Raw genomic sequence first — 17425 nt, 5'->3', positions numbered from 1 at the left:
ATGGCTCGTAAAATATGAATCGTCACATGCCTGAAGCCGTGTCAGAAACATGCAGTATCATGATTTTACGATTTTGGCCTTTGTTGAAAATCCACCATCTACATTAAGTCCCCTGCTAGTGGGGGATTGTCATGTTCTGCGGTAAGCATTAAATGGTGATTTTCAGTCAACGAGATCAGTGGTTGAACTCAGTTGTACAAAGGTATTTTCTTACGTTATAATTACTACATCTAGTGAAATTGTAAATAGGTAAGAGTTGGATGGTTACCATTTTTGTAGACGCTGATGTGAGCACCTTTATTATTTTTGTTGTGCTTTAATTCCACTGCTCTGATGAAATTTGCATCTATGGATGATATACCGAAGTAGGAATGTTGTATAGACGTCACAACAACTTTGCAGGAATTACTGGTTCCCATAATGACACTTCCAAAGATGATACTTCCAGAGACATCTCTACAGATGCAACTTTAAGAAATGGTGCTTCTGGGGCCTCTGAGTGATGGTGAAAGATCCTTCATACTGAGTTGTACTCCTCGTTATTTCATTAACTTTATCACAGGATGATCGTGTAGTGAGGTCCCGGATCAATTGTAGACTTCACGGCGATGGAAGAAAGTATTTGGGACGGAGAACCAAAAATTAAGGACTACATGATGTTAGTAAATGACGTGCAGTCCCCAACCGTTTCTTCGGTGAGTTGTCTATGTTCCCTCCGTCATGACTTTTCTTATCCGTACAATTAGGATCACAAACAAATGTTTGTTAATCTCAGAATTTTGCTCCATTGATCATTGAAAGTCCTCATCTTGCTCCTGGGCAAGCAATTCAGGAATCCAGCACCGATGAGGGAGTTGATGTAAGTATCTCTTTTCGTGCAAGCGATCATGGCATCTCCTTGAATGAAGTAATAATAATTGTTGCGGATGTATCCAGGAGGATATTTCGTGGATGAACAAAGTATTTACAATGCTCATTCTTCCTTGGAAAATGGTGAGACGGATAATTCTCAAAACCCAGGACCGAATGAAGAAAATAATGCTACTAATGGTGATTCCGGCAATATTGATCCTTCAAACGGTTTAGAGACCCCTCAAATAAGTATTCCCCTGTGCTTTCTTAATAGAAATATGAAATTTATGATTTGGGGATTAATAAATGAGAACCCACATGAACGAATGAGAAATTTTGCTGAAATACGTCACCAGAAAAATCCAGACTTCAGTCTTTCAGTAAAAACGTTGTAGAATCTTCGTCCGATGTCGGATTTTCGCGATTTACCAATGATTTTCATGCCCAGGAAATTTCCAAGCTTTAGCAAAGAAGATTTTTGAGTTTTGAGCATGTTTAAGGGCTGAAATAGGCGAAACAATAAACTTCCAGGAGACTTCCATAAAATTTTCAGCTGGCATGTAGTCCAATGTTTTGGCCACATCTCTTTGCTCGTTTCTCCAATTGCTGTGAATTTTGGATATGTTGTATAAGACATCAATACTAAGAGAATGATATATGAACCATCTTAATATTTTTCACCAATTTCTCCCAGCTCGCTTCTTTGTGCGGGACAGTGTAAAATCATCTCAGACGAGCTTGTTGTAAAACACTGTTGTTGTGTCTTTGGACTATTCGCTTGTTCCTTGAACGGTTGGTGAAGTATTTCAATGTCATTGATTCATTTGAGATCAGGACCCCTGGATTGATACATGAGCATGGTGCTTGCAGCCATCTTGTTTCTGTCAATCGTAGAAACATCACTTCTGAAACCTTGGTCACGGGACCATAACTGAGGTTGCTCTCAAGAGGGGTGATGTAATGACCATGGTTTCATGTCCCGGTGGTAGCATTCCTTTTATGATGAATTATCAGCACATGAGAGTCTGGTGCCATGGGTCTTGGACTGTGAAACTGATCACCATGACCAGTGGACCGTCAGTCCCCAGTATTTTGTTAAACCTCTCTTTTTCGTTTTCCCTTCTTCTGTCAAGACCTAGATAGAGGACCCAGGTAGAAAAATTGATTTAAAGACCTAGATGGTTGAAGTTGAAAGTACCTTGATGAAATACTTAGTGGGAAGACCTGGTGGACACCGATCGACTGTGGAAGTTATGAATCCCGTCTAAGAATTGTTGCTTGCATGTTGTATGCTCTGGAAGCCGTAGGAACCTCATACGATGTCGAAATTCGATGCTTTACCCCAACTTTTGAATCTAAGAGACTGAGTTATCACATGAGGAAAGAATCAATCAATTTGGAGTTGTAGAGGTCATCTAAAGAAGCGTGCATCTTTGTAATTTGTAATCCCGTATAAATTTTTCAGATTTCGTAGATCTGACGGTAAAGGCCATATCTTTCAGCTCGTATGTCCTATTGATGCACCCTTTTGGTATGTTGTAGAAAAGACATAGACGAACATCTTTAGTTGAGGAAGAATTGTCCCATTCCTCACCCATTGGTACGTTTTTGTTAACCCATGTCCTGAAGTGTGTTGTATCTCACTTGTAGAGGTGATGAGAACATCTTGTAGAAGACTTTGGATTGGCCCACCAGTCGTGCAAGCTTTCAGAAGACTTTCATGTGAGCATGTTATCAGGTCTACACATCTTGATATGAATCATTAGGGCTTGAAGAAATATGATCCATCGAGTAACGCTTCAGAGAATAGACAGTTTATGAAGCCGGATGTTGCGCCTGAGACTGTTATTGATGCTGAGATCACGATTGAATTCTCTCCAGAAATTCTTGTCGATGCTGAGACCATGAATGTATCTCCTCTACATATCCTTGTTGATGCCGATACTATGGTTGGAGTTGCTCCAGAGATCAAAAAAGGCTAGAACTATGATTATCGATATACTCTTTGTTCCTCCATCCAGTGAGCCTTTACATTCAAAAACTAGGTGATGGGTTGAGCATTCTTAAGATGAAGGTGTACTGGGAGTTCAACCCAAATTCTCCTGAATATTATGACTTTCTCGTGAAGTGGTTTTGTCGGGAAATTGATGTTGTTGCGGTAGATAGCAGCAACAGTCTTCATTCGGAATGTGATCGGTGAGGAGAGGAAGTTCTTCAGTCGAGCAGGGGTTTGTAATGTAGAGAGGTATCGTTGATGAAGTTTCATGGAATCACATCAGGTTGCAATAAATAGATTTGAATCGAACTCTCCAAAAAGATCAAGTCCCCAGTGCATGTTGAAGGAGTTTGTGTCATCCATGGATGAATGATGTTGCATCTGCTTCAGAAGTCTTATCATGGGATAATGAAGACTTATCGATTGTAGTTCAATTACACTTTGATCGTGCTGTTGTTGAATCAGTGTGTCATCGTCGATATATTTATGCTGAAGCAAGATGCGCCATTATCGAAGGTGTACTATTTGATTGGGAGTACAATTTGAAGGCTTCTTAGATGCTTGAGCGTTGAAGCGTATATTCCTTAAGCATCCAATGTCTTATGTTTGATCGTCTTGGCCCTGAGTATCTTCTGTTGATTCAGCATTCCCTTCGTTGCGGTAGTGGGATTCAACACTTATGCAGACATCAGAGCTTTCTGATTTTTTGGGACAAATGGACTCTCCTGCAAGGCTATGGAGAAATGCCCAAAGTTTTCTTTGCCATGCTTGGATATCATGTCTCACAGTAATGAATGTCTCAATGGTCGGTTCGGAGAAATTTCAGATTCAACCACTTGGTAAAATACCAATGCGGTGAAGCTACCGTTCATAACATCTTGCAGAGTTGCTAGCAAAATTGAGTCCCCATGCTAGGATAGCATGTGAGGAAATAAACGACATAGACATGGAAGGAATGAGACTTGCCTGAGTGCGGAACCTCTTGATGAATGTTTATGCATCTTTTGTAGATCCTTGCTTCAACCTCGTCAAAGTTCAAAATTCCTCCAAGTGCTTTGATGATGGAATGTCCGCCAAATCTTCTGGATCAAAACTTTCTTGGAATATATACAAATATAGGCATGTTCTGGTACCTACTTTGCAAATCTAGGCTAATTTTTTTTATTTCTTACAAATCTAGACCAATGAAATGGATTCCATAAAAATCCGTTATCTCAGTCAATATCTCGTGTTGATTGGTCGTTATATCGTCAAATTCTCGTATAACGATATCTCATGGAGGTGCAGAGATTATGATTATGCCCTTTATCTTCAAATCCTCTTAAAACCCATCAATTCTTTCATTCCTTGTTCTTGATCTGTGTTGTGTTCTTCTACATATCTAGCTACACATAATCAATGTCACCCTTTTCCTCGGATCAATAACAGCAGCTCACCACTTCTTCTTAGCTTGTAAATCTTATTTCTCGAACTCAACAGAACCCAAAATCACCTGCAATTGTTTCTTCCTATAAACCCTAAAATCATCACAGACTCAAAATCATCTAACAATCTCGATTAATCTCAGTTTTTTCTCGAACAATTGTGGAAATAAACTGTCCTTCTTCCCTGTAATTCCATGGCATACGCTCAAATATCCACTGCAAATACGAATTCCACCATCATCAAAACCCTAATCAGCTTGAATCTTGAGCATAACTCCACAAACTCGAGTTCTAATCAAAGGTATATAGTTTGGGTCTGAGTTATTTAATGATTTGGATAATTGTTCCAGTCTGGATAGAGTTATCTGTGAAAAAACCAGGGAAGAAAAAAGCATTGTTGCCATTGAATTTATAGATGAATGGTGGAAATGGAAGAGGTTTTTGAAGAGTCTGTGAGGAATTATGAGTTGGGTTCTCACCGGATTCAGGTATACAATGAGTTATGAGAAGATTTAATGAATATTTGATCAAGAGAAACTATCCAGAGAAGTCAACCTACTGCCGTAAGTTTTGGTAGTTAATTATGAAGATTTATGAATGCTTCGAAGTTATGGGTTTGAGCTATACTTGTATTGTGCAGGGAAAGAGATAGAAATGATCTTAGAAATCAAGATGGAGTTCATCTGTAAAGCACCAGTAAACTGCACACATGTTGTTTGTAGAAAGGCTTAAACCAATTACAAGGAGAAGATGAACTACTGGAAGAGATGTTACGAAGCTTCAGAAATATTGGCAGTATTGGTGTTGTTAGTTGTTGTTGCTGGTGCATTGGCTAGGTTTGAAGTGTTGTGCTACAAGAGATGAGAATGGTGGTGATGTTCTGAATGAACTGAAACGGGATATTTGCCAGCAATTGGGTTTTGGTGAGTTCTGTTGCTCAAATGTGTGGGTTATTTGATGGAATTTGAGAAGTTTGATGAAGCTCAAGCTGCCATATCTGCAATGAATGGTGTGGAAATTCTAACAAAGATCATCTCAGTTGACTGGGCCTTCAGCAACTTCCATCGTGAATTTGGTGACCATGGGGTGTCTTCCGATAGTGTTAGGGACACATTATTTCAGTAAATGTAACCTTTCGGAACTTTGCAAATGTCATATTCAGTTGAATTCCATCTTGTTTCTGCGTATCCAAATCTAAGCTAGACTAAGTGCTTCATCCTACTTGCGAGAATCAGACACTAATGATTGCAGTACTATCAGAGGTTACTTCTGGACCGTAATCTGCCAATTATAAGATTTTGTATGAGTTTTGCTTTTTAGACAAGTGTGTTGAGTTCTTACAGTATTTAAATAACACATATGGAAGAAGGGCTTGGTTGAAGGAAGGAACGAGTAGATGAATGTTAGGACAAGTAGGTTGAGCTGAGAATGAGATAGTATTGCAGGTTATGGAGAATGGCTCAAGTTGAGTTGCCGTGAGTTGTTCCCAGGATATTGCAGGTGAAATGAGTGGAATGGTGGTGCAACTGTAGCAACAAGAAGTTGGCAGAGCAATAAACTGAATTGTGTATGAGACACAAACTGGTGGTGATTCTGTAGAATGCAGTGGTGATTCTAAGCACTACACCATTTTAATGTTTTAGCAACTCAGAGTAGCAACAACACTAATGCCGTTGCTAATTTCCGTTGCTAATATTTCGCAACGGCGGTTGCTATTAGCAACTGCTATTTGTTCATGCATGCGAAGCACGCGTGTGGTGGGGAACACTTTGACCTATGTTTACGCCCAAGTCAAAGTTTGGTCAAGCACTCTTCTTTTTTTTCTGAGCCATATTTTTTTTTCATTCTCTTTCTTCTTCGAGCTGAAGCTCTGAACTTCTCAAGACCCCATCTTAGATTCAAAAGCAAACCCTGGTCTCTTCTTCAATTGACTTCTTCTTAATCAAGAGCATAAAGTCATCAAAATCAGCTTCAGATACCTATCACAAAATCGATTGAACCACAACAACCCTAGTTCGATAAACATGGAATAATCGTTTTGTTCTGTGTATATGTTGGGTTTAGGTTTATGTTTGCTAATGGATTTCATTTTGAATTTATATTGCAGTTGGAAGCATTGATCTGAGCTTTTAGGTCATATGTGAGATTTGGAAGCATCGATCTGATAATCAGGTAATAATGTCATCTTTTTGTTCTATTTTTTTGATTTGGGTTCAATTTTTTCGATTTAAGGTTTGTGAGATTTAGGGTTTGTTTTCGATTTGAGTAAATAACTAAGAAATCATGATAAGTTAGATTTTAGTTTCTGTTTCTATTTTTGTTCTATTTCCTCATCTTTGTCTAAAAAAAATACTATCTGTAATTAGGGTTTTTTCAGTTTACTGTCTAATGTAATTTTGTGGGATTAGTTATGTCAAAAATAGAATTAGTTAGCATTTATTCTGATTTTTGCATGATTCAGTTTGTAGCTTATTGGAGCTCATACTTGCCCTGATACTTAGTTTTTTTGTAGACTGGGGGTTAATTTTTTCTGTGTATTTTAATCTTTTATAACATTGTTCATGGAGATTTGTGTATGGATTGATGAACTGGTCCAGTTTTTTAATTTTTGTGTTGTGATGAATGGTAGATAATTCACCTGGTAATGAATTGCCCTGTTATTGTCCCCATGAGGATGAAAGATGTGGTCGAATCATGAGGATACCGAAGCCATTGGCTCAGATTATGATCGTTACTTGCATAATTGAGGAGTAAGTGAAATTACATTTCATTACATAAGAGTGTTTTTTGGATATTTGGTACGGTATCTTATGATGGATTACTGAGTTGCATGATTTTGAATTCCATTTAGCAAGCTCCGTCGTTTAGATTTGCTTCTGATATCAAGGATCTCGGCCAGCTGCAGATAGGCTTTGAATTAGGTTCACCATTCAAACCATTCAATCAGCTGATGGGTGTCTTTCCAGCCGCAAGGTTGTATCAGTGTCTTCTTCCTTTGCTCGAGATATTCTTAGATTATAGTTTTTCTGATGTCCCAGTGTTTGTGCAGTTCGCTTGCGCTACCTGAGCATTATAGGAAATTGATGAGCGACCCAACTTCACCGATTATTGATTTTTATCCGACTGGTATGTTCTATGGTCTCGAAAATACGTAGTGTTAAAGTCGTTAAGAGGTTTGCATGGCAGGTTAGATTCTTAAATTTCTTGTGTAGAGTGCTGGATATTTGGGTTCTTGATATCTGTTTTATGGGAGAGTTGAAAATCTCATTTATACCAATTACTCGAGATTCTCTTTTTGTAGGGTATCCCTAAACTACTATTCATCGATGAAAGTCGTCTTCTTACAAAGCGTAGTATATATTGCTTTGGATCTATTACAGGGTTAGCGTAGTTGCTATTGCCAGGTTCAATGAATTTGAGGAAATGCGAGAAACGGATTCATGCAAAATATATTGTTCATCCAGATGCATCTAACACTTTATTTGTCGAATGGTTGCCTGCAAATTGTACAAAACGTGAATTCTCTCGTATCCTTTTTATCAGCAGACTTTATCTGCAAGCTTACTCTTCTTCTTTCTTCACTTTATGTGAAGCTTATCTCCATTTGCATACACAAATTTATTTTACCATGTCTCCTCATCGTTGCTGCTTGCATAGGATTCCAAAATAGTATATTTGCATCGCGATGGAGCATCATTAGTGCACTTTGGTTGAGTGATATAGTTTTCCATCATTTCTTGGCTGTTTCTGCCATTTTTATTTGAATTGTGGTTTTGTTTTCATTTTTATTATAAGAAGATATACTTAATGACTTAATACCCCTCTTGTAGGTTACAGACCAAAACCTTGATATTTTGCAGAAGACACCTGCTTGTGTACCTTATGCTTTGCGGCATTAATATTATCAGTATTTATCGTCCATCGCTGTGGCTGTTGAGGTATGAACTTAAATGATGATTTGATAAATTGTTAATTGACAGGGATAAACTTTTTGGTGAGCTTGCATCTATGAGTGCAAGGTGTAGTTCTTGTTCCGACCATATATTCTTAGAATTGTCAAAGAAAGCAAGATGTTGTTAATCAAACTGATGCATGGATAATTTTCAGATACAAATCTGAATACATTCACCATAGAGTGCAAGACCAGTATGTCAGAAACATGTTGTTAGCAGTCGCAGTCATCTTCCTAAATAGTTAAGTTGTTGCTTGATTTTATAACCTGATTATGCCTATTTCAACATGCTGATTGCTCGACTCTGCATATAGTTATTTCACTTCCTGTATTGCAGGAGAAGATCTCAATTCTTAGAGAAAATGACACATTACTAAAAGCAAAGGAAAAGCTGAATCTTTAGATGGATTCTTTGCTGAAAAACAAAGATTTAGCTGACGGTCAAATTATGGCACTAACAAAATCATTGGAAGCTCTTCAAAAAGATCTTAAGGACCGAGAGCTTCAGGTAGTCTCACTTGGTACTGTATTTTTCGAAGCAGCTAAAATTTCAGTCACTATAAATAATGTAATTATGGTCTTCTTTCAGGTACAAGATTTGAAGCAGTCATTGGAGCTTCAAAGACAGGAACTAAATGACTGCAGAGTGAGATCACTTTACTAAAAATGCATATAGAGGTAAGCTTTTTGTATGATAACCTTACCATCATAGAACTTTATGATCAGTATTGTTTAATACTGGAAGGATTTTTTTTTCCTTTCTCAGGGGTAGAAAATTCTATGGAATCACATCTCCGCGCTTTTGGTGAAAGAGAACGCTGGAAAATTGAAGTTTTATTGCGGATGTTGACAAAGCTGCTTCCATTCGTGCACTGAAAAGTGATTGAGACTTGCTCATTTCCCTCTGCAATGAGATCTTCTGCATCTTCTGAAACATAGGGATTCTTCATAATATCCTTGTTTGAATTGTACGCAGGCTGTGTTATACTTTCCTCTCACTTTTCTTGTTTATGAAGTACCGATTAAGTATGCATGAAGTCCTTTTATCATTGTACTGTCTCGATGTATACGTATTTATAAGTCAGCCAACATAAGAATCTGCGCTGACCTCCACATGTGTTGTTTCTTATTTTCCTCTAAAGATCATCTTCAAATACATTATTCATCTGTGCGCTATTTTGTTCTTCTTTTTCGTTTTGGCCTTGACTGTCCTGTATCATAGTTTTTGGTATGGTATTCACACCAAACCCTTCGATTGTAGCTATTCCTTTGGATTAGGTAAACAATTCTAAACGTGGGACTTCCAATTTTTGATCGAAATTGTGGCAATTTTGCATTTACTTCATCATCAGTAACATGTCAATCCGTGGATCATCTCTATCTGACCAATTTGTCCTCATAGCTAGCCTAGTGATTTCCTGGGATGCACTTGAATGTTTTGATAAAGTCTTATGTATGAGCTGAAAGTGTTGGTGGCCTTATAAATTCATGATCTCTTAAATCTTAAGGCATTTGAGTTCTTACTAATGTTCGTGCTCTCTGGTCCAGTATATCTATGCAAGTAGAAAACAAGGGCATTTGCTAACTCTATATGAATCTGTTCTTGTAGGATCCCCATCAGCAGATTGCACTCCTAACAGCGCTCCTGGCAAAGGTGAATAAGGTAAAGGCATTTAGTGTATTCGTGTAAATAAAATAGATTTAGGCCTTGAACAATGCGTGTGTTAGGGTAAGGGTATGTGTGTGTGGGGTTGGGGAGCCTGGTCAAGGAATGATTGATAGCATCTATAACAATAACTTTATGTTTCATTATTTCGGTCTGCTACATCGAATTGAAAATTTAGACATTATTTTCCATTATTTGTCAACTAATGCGTCTGGCACAATAGAGACTGTATTATTGTTCTTTTATTCTCATACATCTCCATTTAGTTCACTTATAACAGAGTTTGTTGATATTTTCTTTAAATGGTTTTGACTTGTGGTTTAGTCTTTTGTTTGTGACATCAGTACTGAAACATCGAGTTGGTTATTATGCAGGTATTTGGGCTTAAATCAAAAAGCAGTACTCTGGTGATATTTTAGAAGCAGTTGAATCTTTGCTGAGGAGATTGGTTAAGCAAGTGGAGTCTGGTGATACTTCTGGTGATATTTAGTCTTTCTTTCCCTGTTTTTCAATGCCTCTGTCAGTTGACACAAACTAGGTTACCCATCCATTTTAAAAACATCAACATAGATCGAATATTGTATGTCAATCACAACATACATAAGTTTACTTACATTCAATTGAAGAATCCTTTCTTTTATGATAATATTACCAGTGGTGATTCTCAACTACATTTGTATCAGTTTTGTATTGCCATTGTAGTTGGTATATCTGTGTGGATGTTGAAATATGGGGAACTGGGTAATTGCGGGGGGGGGGGGGGGGGGGGTGGGGGGTAATGTTGGGGGTATGATTTACTTGGTCAATAAACATAGACTTGACCCTTTTTTTTGTGGTTGCAAAAAATTAGCAACCTCAGTGATCTGTTGCTAAATTAGAACTAGAACCAAAAATTAGAATCAGAACCAACAGTATCTAGTTCCGGGTAAGGGTATTCCTATAATTAGCAACAGAATAGCAACAACAGACTGTTGTTTCTAATAAAAAAAGGTAGCAACGGCAAGTTCCGTTGCGAATTGCCGTTGCTGACCGGGATTCGCAACTAAGATTATGTCGTTGCTAAAAATTGCGACACCGTCATTAGCAACAGCGAAAGCCTGTTGCGACCCTGTTTAGCAACATCTATTGTATGTTGCTAATACCTTAAAATGGTGTAGTGAAGTCTGAAGTTTTTCTGTCAGATTGCAGAGATGGTTCAAGGGGATGGATGTTTGAAGATCTGAGAAGTTTATCAACGATGCAAGTGGTGGTACACATTTCTTTGCGTAGCTGCGATTCAAAGGACTATTAGGTCTTTTTATCTTCACTTAACTGGGCTAACTTTCCATCCATTTTTTTTGGTCAAATAAGACCTAGTTTTGTAAGAAATAAAAAAAGAGACTTAGTTTTGTAAACCATACAAAAAACAATCCTAGATTTGTAAAAAGCCCAACTTTCTTCGTTGGAGAGATGTGCAACCAAAGGCGCTTTGTAAGTACCCATCTTTTCAGCGTGGATCCACGCTCGTTTGAAGAACATGTGGATCTTCCTGGTTATGTGAAACTTGGTTTCTGTCCAGGTTGAACTTATGTTCACTTTGAGAGTGATGTAGCCATAAGTATTTCCGAGTGTTCCTTCAAGGTCTCTGATGGGATCACGAGTAGCTTCTTGTCGAGTGATGCCTGCGGATCTGAGGGTTTTCAGTGGAATGACGTTGATGGCGGTGTCAGCATCGATCAACATTCTTCCGAATTCATTTCCTCTAAGATGGATTGTGGTAAACAGTCCCCAGTCGTGCATCTCCTTGTCTGTGGATGAAGGTTCAAGGAGTATTTCCGGGATGGACAGACGTAATTCGGTGTTGTGAACATATCTTTCCTTTGTGCCTTAGACAGATAGAGCAATTTCACATATATATGCTCGATCAACGATTGAACTGCTTCTTTGACTGGTTGTTCAGGGAGTGTAAAGGTTCTGACTGGGATAGGATTCTTGTGTACTCTTTCAGTCCCCGGTTGAAGCTATTGTGGATCAACCTTCTCTTTGAAGATGTGCTTCAAAATATTGCAGTTACTTGTTGGATGATTGATGAATCTATGAAGGTGACTTCAGTTGGCTCTCTCTGATGAACAACAATTTGATTGCATCATCTTGAACCCTGACTTCCAGTAAGTCGATCACTTCTTCAGTGGGAAGAGGGAAATTTGAGTCCCCGTTTGATCATTTCCCCGTTCGTTGATGCCGGGTAAAGGTTTGTGCAAGATTGGTTATCCTTTCTTTGAGATTTCGGAGGAGCTTGGGATGTTGGAGAAGCGTTCTTATGTGGCTGCACTTCGGCTTTTCTCTTGCTCCCTTCAGCAAAATTCATGGAAGGTTGGAGATTGTACTGCTTGTTGATCAAGCGTCTGGCACTCCCTCGAGCTTCTCGCAGTTCCTCGACTTTTGTAGCTCTTGTTCTTTACAGTAAATCCAGAGCAGTAGTTGTTGATCGCTTGGTTGATTCATGAAGCTCTGAGAAAGTCTGGAACCGGAGATTTTCCAGCAAGGCTCCGTAGACCGGGATCATTCCGTTGATGTACAAGTCCACCAGTTGTTGTTCAGTGACATTCGGGTCATGACAATCCAAAGCTTGGACTCTGAACCTCTTCGCATAATCGTTCATATGTTCATTATTCTTCTGAGCCATTCTTCCTAAGTCGAGAGAGTAATCTGCTCAGAGACGAAGAATTATTTCCTGTAGAAGGCATTAACCATTTCTCCCCAACTAGCGATGTTCTCAGGTGCAATGTTGTTGTACCAAGTGTATTCTCGGCCTGTCAGAGATTTTGAGAATTCCTTCAGACGGACAACATGGTGTGTTCGTGCTCTCCTAGTGTCTCCAAGAATCGAGAGACGTGTTCTCGAGCATTCCCTGTCCATTATACAGTGTGAACGTTGGGGAAGTGTAGCCCTTCGGGAGAGGAATTCTTTGCGTAACAGCAAGATATGGAGGTTGATGACGATGAACATATGATGTTTTGTATTTTCCTTGATCCTCCATGAAGCGTTTCAGGTCCTTGCGAGTGATGAAGCCGGCAGATTCCTTTGCTGATGAGTCATCTGCAACTTTGCAGACTACATCATCATCTACCACGTGGATTGGAGAGATTTCAGGATCAGCAGCCGGAGTTGTTTCTTTGGATTTTCCTTTCTCCTTCATGAGATCATTTATGGTAGGCGGATTTTCTCTGATTTCTTCGAGAGACCGGCCGAAGATAGGATTGCTTCCGATGTTGGTTTGAGGAGGAGTAGCATCACCAACACCAATGTTGGAAGAAAGAGTAGTTTCTGGAGTACCACCATTGTTGCTGGTGCTAGCGTTGTTTATGTTAGGATTTGTAACTGAACCTGACCTAAAATCAACCATTTTGTGAGAATGTGAGATTGCAACCGAGAGATTAATATCCCACTGTGGTCGCCAATCTGTAGATGGGGAAAAAAATGATTCGCTGGTTTTTTGGGGAATTGAAGAGACAGACGTGTTGTCGAGACTCCTCAATCGATCAAACTGTTCAACCTCACACAGATGCACTGCAAAGGGAGTGCTTAGATTCGAGAGATCAATCTGTAGGACTCCGGCCTAAATCAAGTCAATGGTCATTCCAGAGTCAATTCGGTCGCAAAGAGGGAGATGGGTAGATCTGTAGGAAGGAAGCTGAGAATTGTGTGGGATCAATGATGATCAAGGATTGTGGATGTGTTATGGGTTTCTGCAAGATTGATGAACTGCTGAGTGTTGAGTTCAGTGAATAAGTTTCAATCGAGTTATTGTGTAGACGAATGTTTTCGTGAAAAACGAATGTTGTTATGTGTCCTCGATTTAGGACTTATTTATATTGCCAGAATGATGAACACGTTGATCCCTGTAAGTGTGACGGTTTCTTGAGTGAAAGAGTGGGAAAGTGGGGAATCGTGGTGAAACCAATTCCAGGTCGTGCAGAGACTTGGTTAACCGTTCACCCACTACTTTTCTAACTCCTTCAACCGTTTGCACGACTTACTCACATTTCTCATCGTGGATGAATCCACATGTCGTAGGCCGCCATACCAAAACCCTAATTGATATCCTCTCATATGACGTGATTGACGTCTCACGAATCGTGGAGTCTGCATGACAAACGTGTATTTTATTAGTCAGTTTTTGACTGATTAGACAATGAGTCTAAGTTTTGTTGAATCGAGCATGAGTGATCGAATGCTCAATGATTCCTGGATTGAACATGTTAGACGTTCTTAGATATTGCTCGTCTAAGCAAATATTGTAAATTCGAGCAATTGAGCATCAATAAATTACTGAATATTGATAGTTCGATCAATATTCGAGCAACTGAGCAAGTATTGCTTAATTCGACGAATTACTGAATATTGATAGTTGGATCAATATTCGAGCAACTGAGCAAGTATTGCTCAATTCGACGAATTATTCATAAATTACTGAATATTGATAGTTGGATCAATATTCGAGCAACTGAGCAAGTACTGCTCAATTCGACGAATTACTGAATATTGATAGTTGGATCAACATTTGAGCAACTGAGCAAGTATTGCTCAATTCAACGAATTACTGATAAATTACTGAATATTGATAATTGGATCAATATTCGAGCAACTGAGCAAGTATTGCTCGATTCGACGAATTACTGATAAATTACTGAACATTGATAATTGGATCCATATTCGAGCAACTGAGCAAGTATTGCTCAATTCGACGAATTACTGATAAATTACTGAATATTGATAATTGGATCAATATTCGAGCAGCTGAGCAACTATTGCTCAATTCAACGAATTATTTATTGGTGACGTGACCCAATAAAATATTAATTAAAATATTTGCATACTACCGAATATTATATAATTAATTCAGATTTTGATTTCTGGATCAACATAAATTTATTAGTGTTTGAACTTGCTCAGAATGATGATTTTTAGAGCGTTTGTTCAAAACCCTAATTTTTGATCAATTGTTCGTCAATTGATTAATTGCTGAAAATATGTCATGAGTGAGGAAGGGACCGACCACATGGGACAATGGACGACCATGTGATGCCCAACTGCTAGAGTGAGCGTGCACCAGGGTTCTGAGTTGACCAGTTGGTGAAAGAATGATGATTAAATGTCGGTTACATCATTTATTGAAAAAGTGCTCGGTTAAGCATTAGGTGATAAAACCTAATTATGGAAAAGTGAGAGACTGACCAAGAGGGCATGAGACCGGACCTTGGTGATCGTGGGACCAGCTGATGGTTGTTTGAGCAAACTCCAAGTTGGTTGGAAAGAGTTTGGACCCAATATGAGCAATTGCGCAAATTAGGTCAAAATCGTGAAAACGTGTAGGACCGGCTCCTTGCAAGCCTGAGGGCCGCCGTTGGTCGGTCAAGGGAGCATGCCCGTGTCACCACAATGTACGTGTCTCAGTCCAGAGTTTCGGTATTTTCTGGTGTGCATTTGAGCAATATGTTGGATTTTCAGAAGAGTTTGATCTTTGACTGAAATTCTTGATTTTGCTCGAATGTGCAAAGTAGAACTTTGCTCGTTTCATCAATTTTTGAGAATATTAAAATAATAATATTTTAATATTTTTCTTGAATAGCCTAGTTGGTCATGTGACCATTTGGCTTTTTGGCTTTTTCATGGGTTGAGCAATATTGGAGAAAATATGAAGAAACCATGGTTTTTGCTCAAACTGAGGAGTTTCATGAGATGAGGGAAATAATAATTATGAAAGACTAGGGATTGTAAGGTGTGGGACCGGGCACGGCTAGGGCATGGCCGACCGGCCAGTTAGCCCGGTCCCGCAACACCTTTCCCTATTTTTTAATATTTTTCATGAAACCGTGAAAATATGGAAAAACCATGAGTTTTGCTCAAACAAGGAAAATTGCTAGAATGAAGGAGTTTTCATGAGTTCATGAAAATAATAAAATAATTTAAAATAAAGGAAAAAGGCGTGGGGACCATCCACGGCGGCATGACTGGCCTGCCGGTGGGCCCGATCCCATAGACGCCATTTTTATTATTTTAATATTATTTTCTCTCTCCTATTTTGTGTAGGATTCCTCGTTTGTCCATATTTTCGAATGCTCGTTCGTGCATTTGGGTGCTCGTTCGTGCATCATTGTTGAGTACACTTGCACCATTTTATGGGGCTTACTCAGTGATAGTTCAAATGCCCGGTTGTGGAGTATTTATTACTAAGTCATGAAATTCAGTGGATAATGATTCATGAAACCGAGTAATAAAAGTGAGTATTTTTTTATTATCAATCCATAGGATCAGCCGTGGATTCGACCATGAATTAGGAATAATAAAACGAGCATTACCATTCCATGGGATCGTGGATTCGACCTTAGAATCAGAGTAATAAAATTATCTATTACCATTCCATGAGATCAGTCGTGGATTCGATCATGAAATCAGAGTAATGAGATAAAATAGATTATTTTCTAGGAATTCAGTGGTGAATGTCACAGTAGAATTAACCTATTACAGAAGAGATATTAGCCAGTTAAAGCGTCATGTCCGTTCTGAAAGGTGCATAGTCAGGAAACTGCGAGCGTTGCCGAAGTCCTAGAGGCGTTATTGCTCTCAATCTTACGGAGAACCGCCTGGATCTATACACGGTCTCTCTACATAGTCAGGGAACAGTGAGTGTCACCGACGTCCTGAAGGCTTTGTTGCTCTCAATCTTACGGAGAACCTCTCAATCGTTCTTCTATGTAGAGGTGGGCCTCTCTATGCAGTCAGGGAACAAAGCGAGTCACCGACGTCCTGAAGGCGTTGTTGCTCTCAATCTTACGGAGAACCTCCCAATTACGTTATTCTACATTGAGGTCATGATGAAATGCGAGGTATCGAATGCTCATCTAGTGGAGGCCTTTCGAGAAACATATTCATCATGGCTCGTAAAATATGAATCGTCACATGCCTGAAGCCGTGTCAGAAACATGCAGTATCATGATTTTACGATTTTGGCCTTTGTTGAAAATCCACCATCTACATTAAGTCCCCTGCTTAGTGGGGGATTGTCATGTTCTGCGGTAAGCATTAAATGGTGATTTTCAGTCGACGAGATCAGCGGTTGAACTCAGTTGTACAAAGGTATTTTCAGAATCCCCGATTTGCTCCAATGGTGTCATGTACGAGCAAATGTTCGGGGTGAGAACCCTGATAGTAAGATAGAGTGTCATCTCGTGAGCACGGAGAGATTAAGCACTGCTGATTTGGTTTTTCAAAAGTCCAATTTTGGTCGGTTTAGTGTTTACGGGCCCGAGCCCAAAATTGAAATCCTTATTTTAGGAACAGACGTTTGTTCGTTCGTTAGTTTAAGAAACAAACAAAATAGACTTGAGTCTAACGATAAAAATTTTGTCCATGCGCTTTCACGGAAGCCAAAATTTTATTTTTTTAAATATGTGAGATTTCACAAAAGGGAATAAACTCTCGTTTCAAATGTGGATGCTCGTACGAGAAAAAAGTTTTTTTTTTTGAATAGACGTGCGTCTGTTGGTAATAAA

General features: G+C 39.0%; 1 long non-coding RNA gene across 15 annotated transcripts; it reads left to right on the top strand.

Moving 5' to 3' along the window:
* Positions 1-4205: 4205 nt before the first annotated feature.
* On the top strand, positions 4206-9385 carry LOC113281907. 15 transcript variants are annotated; one of them, XR_003326404.1, is made up of 8 exons: positions 4206-4835; positions 4913-5534; positions 6380-6444; positions 6902-7022; positions 7124-7245; positions 7322-8732; positions 8814-8902; positions 8991-9385. It is a non-coding gene; the product is annotated as an uncharacterized LOC113281907 (long non-coding RNA). The 15 variants fall into 15 exon arrangements; XR_003326406.1 differs by lacking the exons at positions 4206-4835; positions 4913-5534 and having other exon boundaries at positions 6094-6444; positions 7322-7398; positions 8103-8210; positions 8380-8732; XR_003326403.1 differs by lacking the exons at positions 4206-4835; positions 4913-5534 and having other exon boundaries at positions 6094-6444; positions 7322-7787; positions 8103-8210; positions 8380-8732.
* The last annotated feature ends 8040 nt before the right edge of the window (positions 9386-17425 follow it).

Source organism: Papaver somniferum, chromosome 5, assembly GCF_003573695.1.
Source record: "Papaver somniferum cultivar HN1 chromosome 5, ASM357369v1, whole genome shotgun sequence".
In the NCBI taxonomy this organism is placed as follows: Eukaryota; Viridiplantae; Streptophyta; class Magnoliopsida; order Ranunculales; family Papaveraceae; genus Papaver; species Papaver somniferum.
This window is presented reverse-complemented; position numbering and strand designations above follow the sequence as displayed.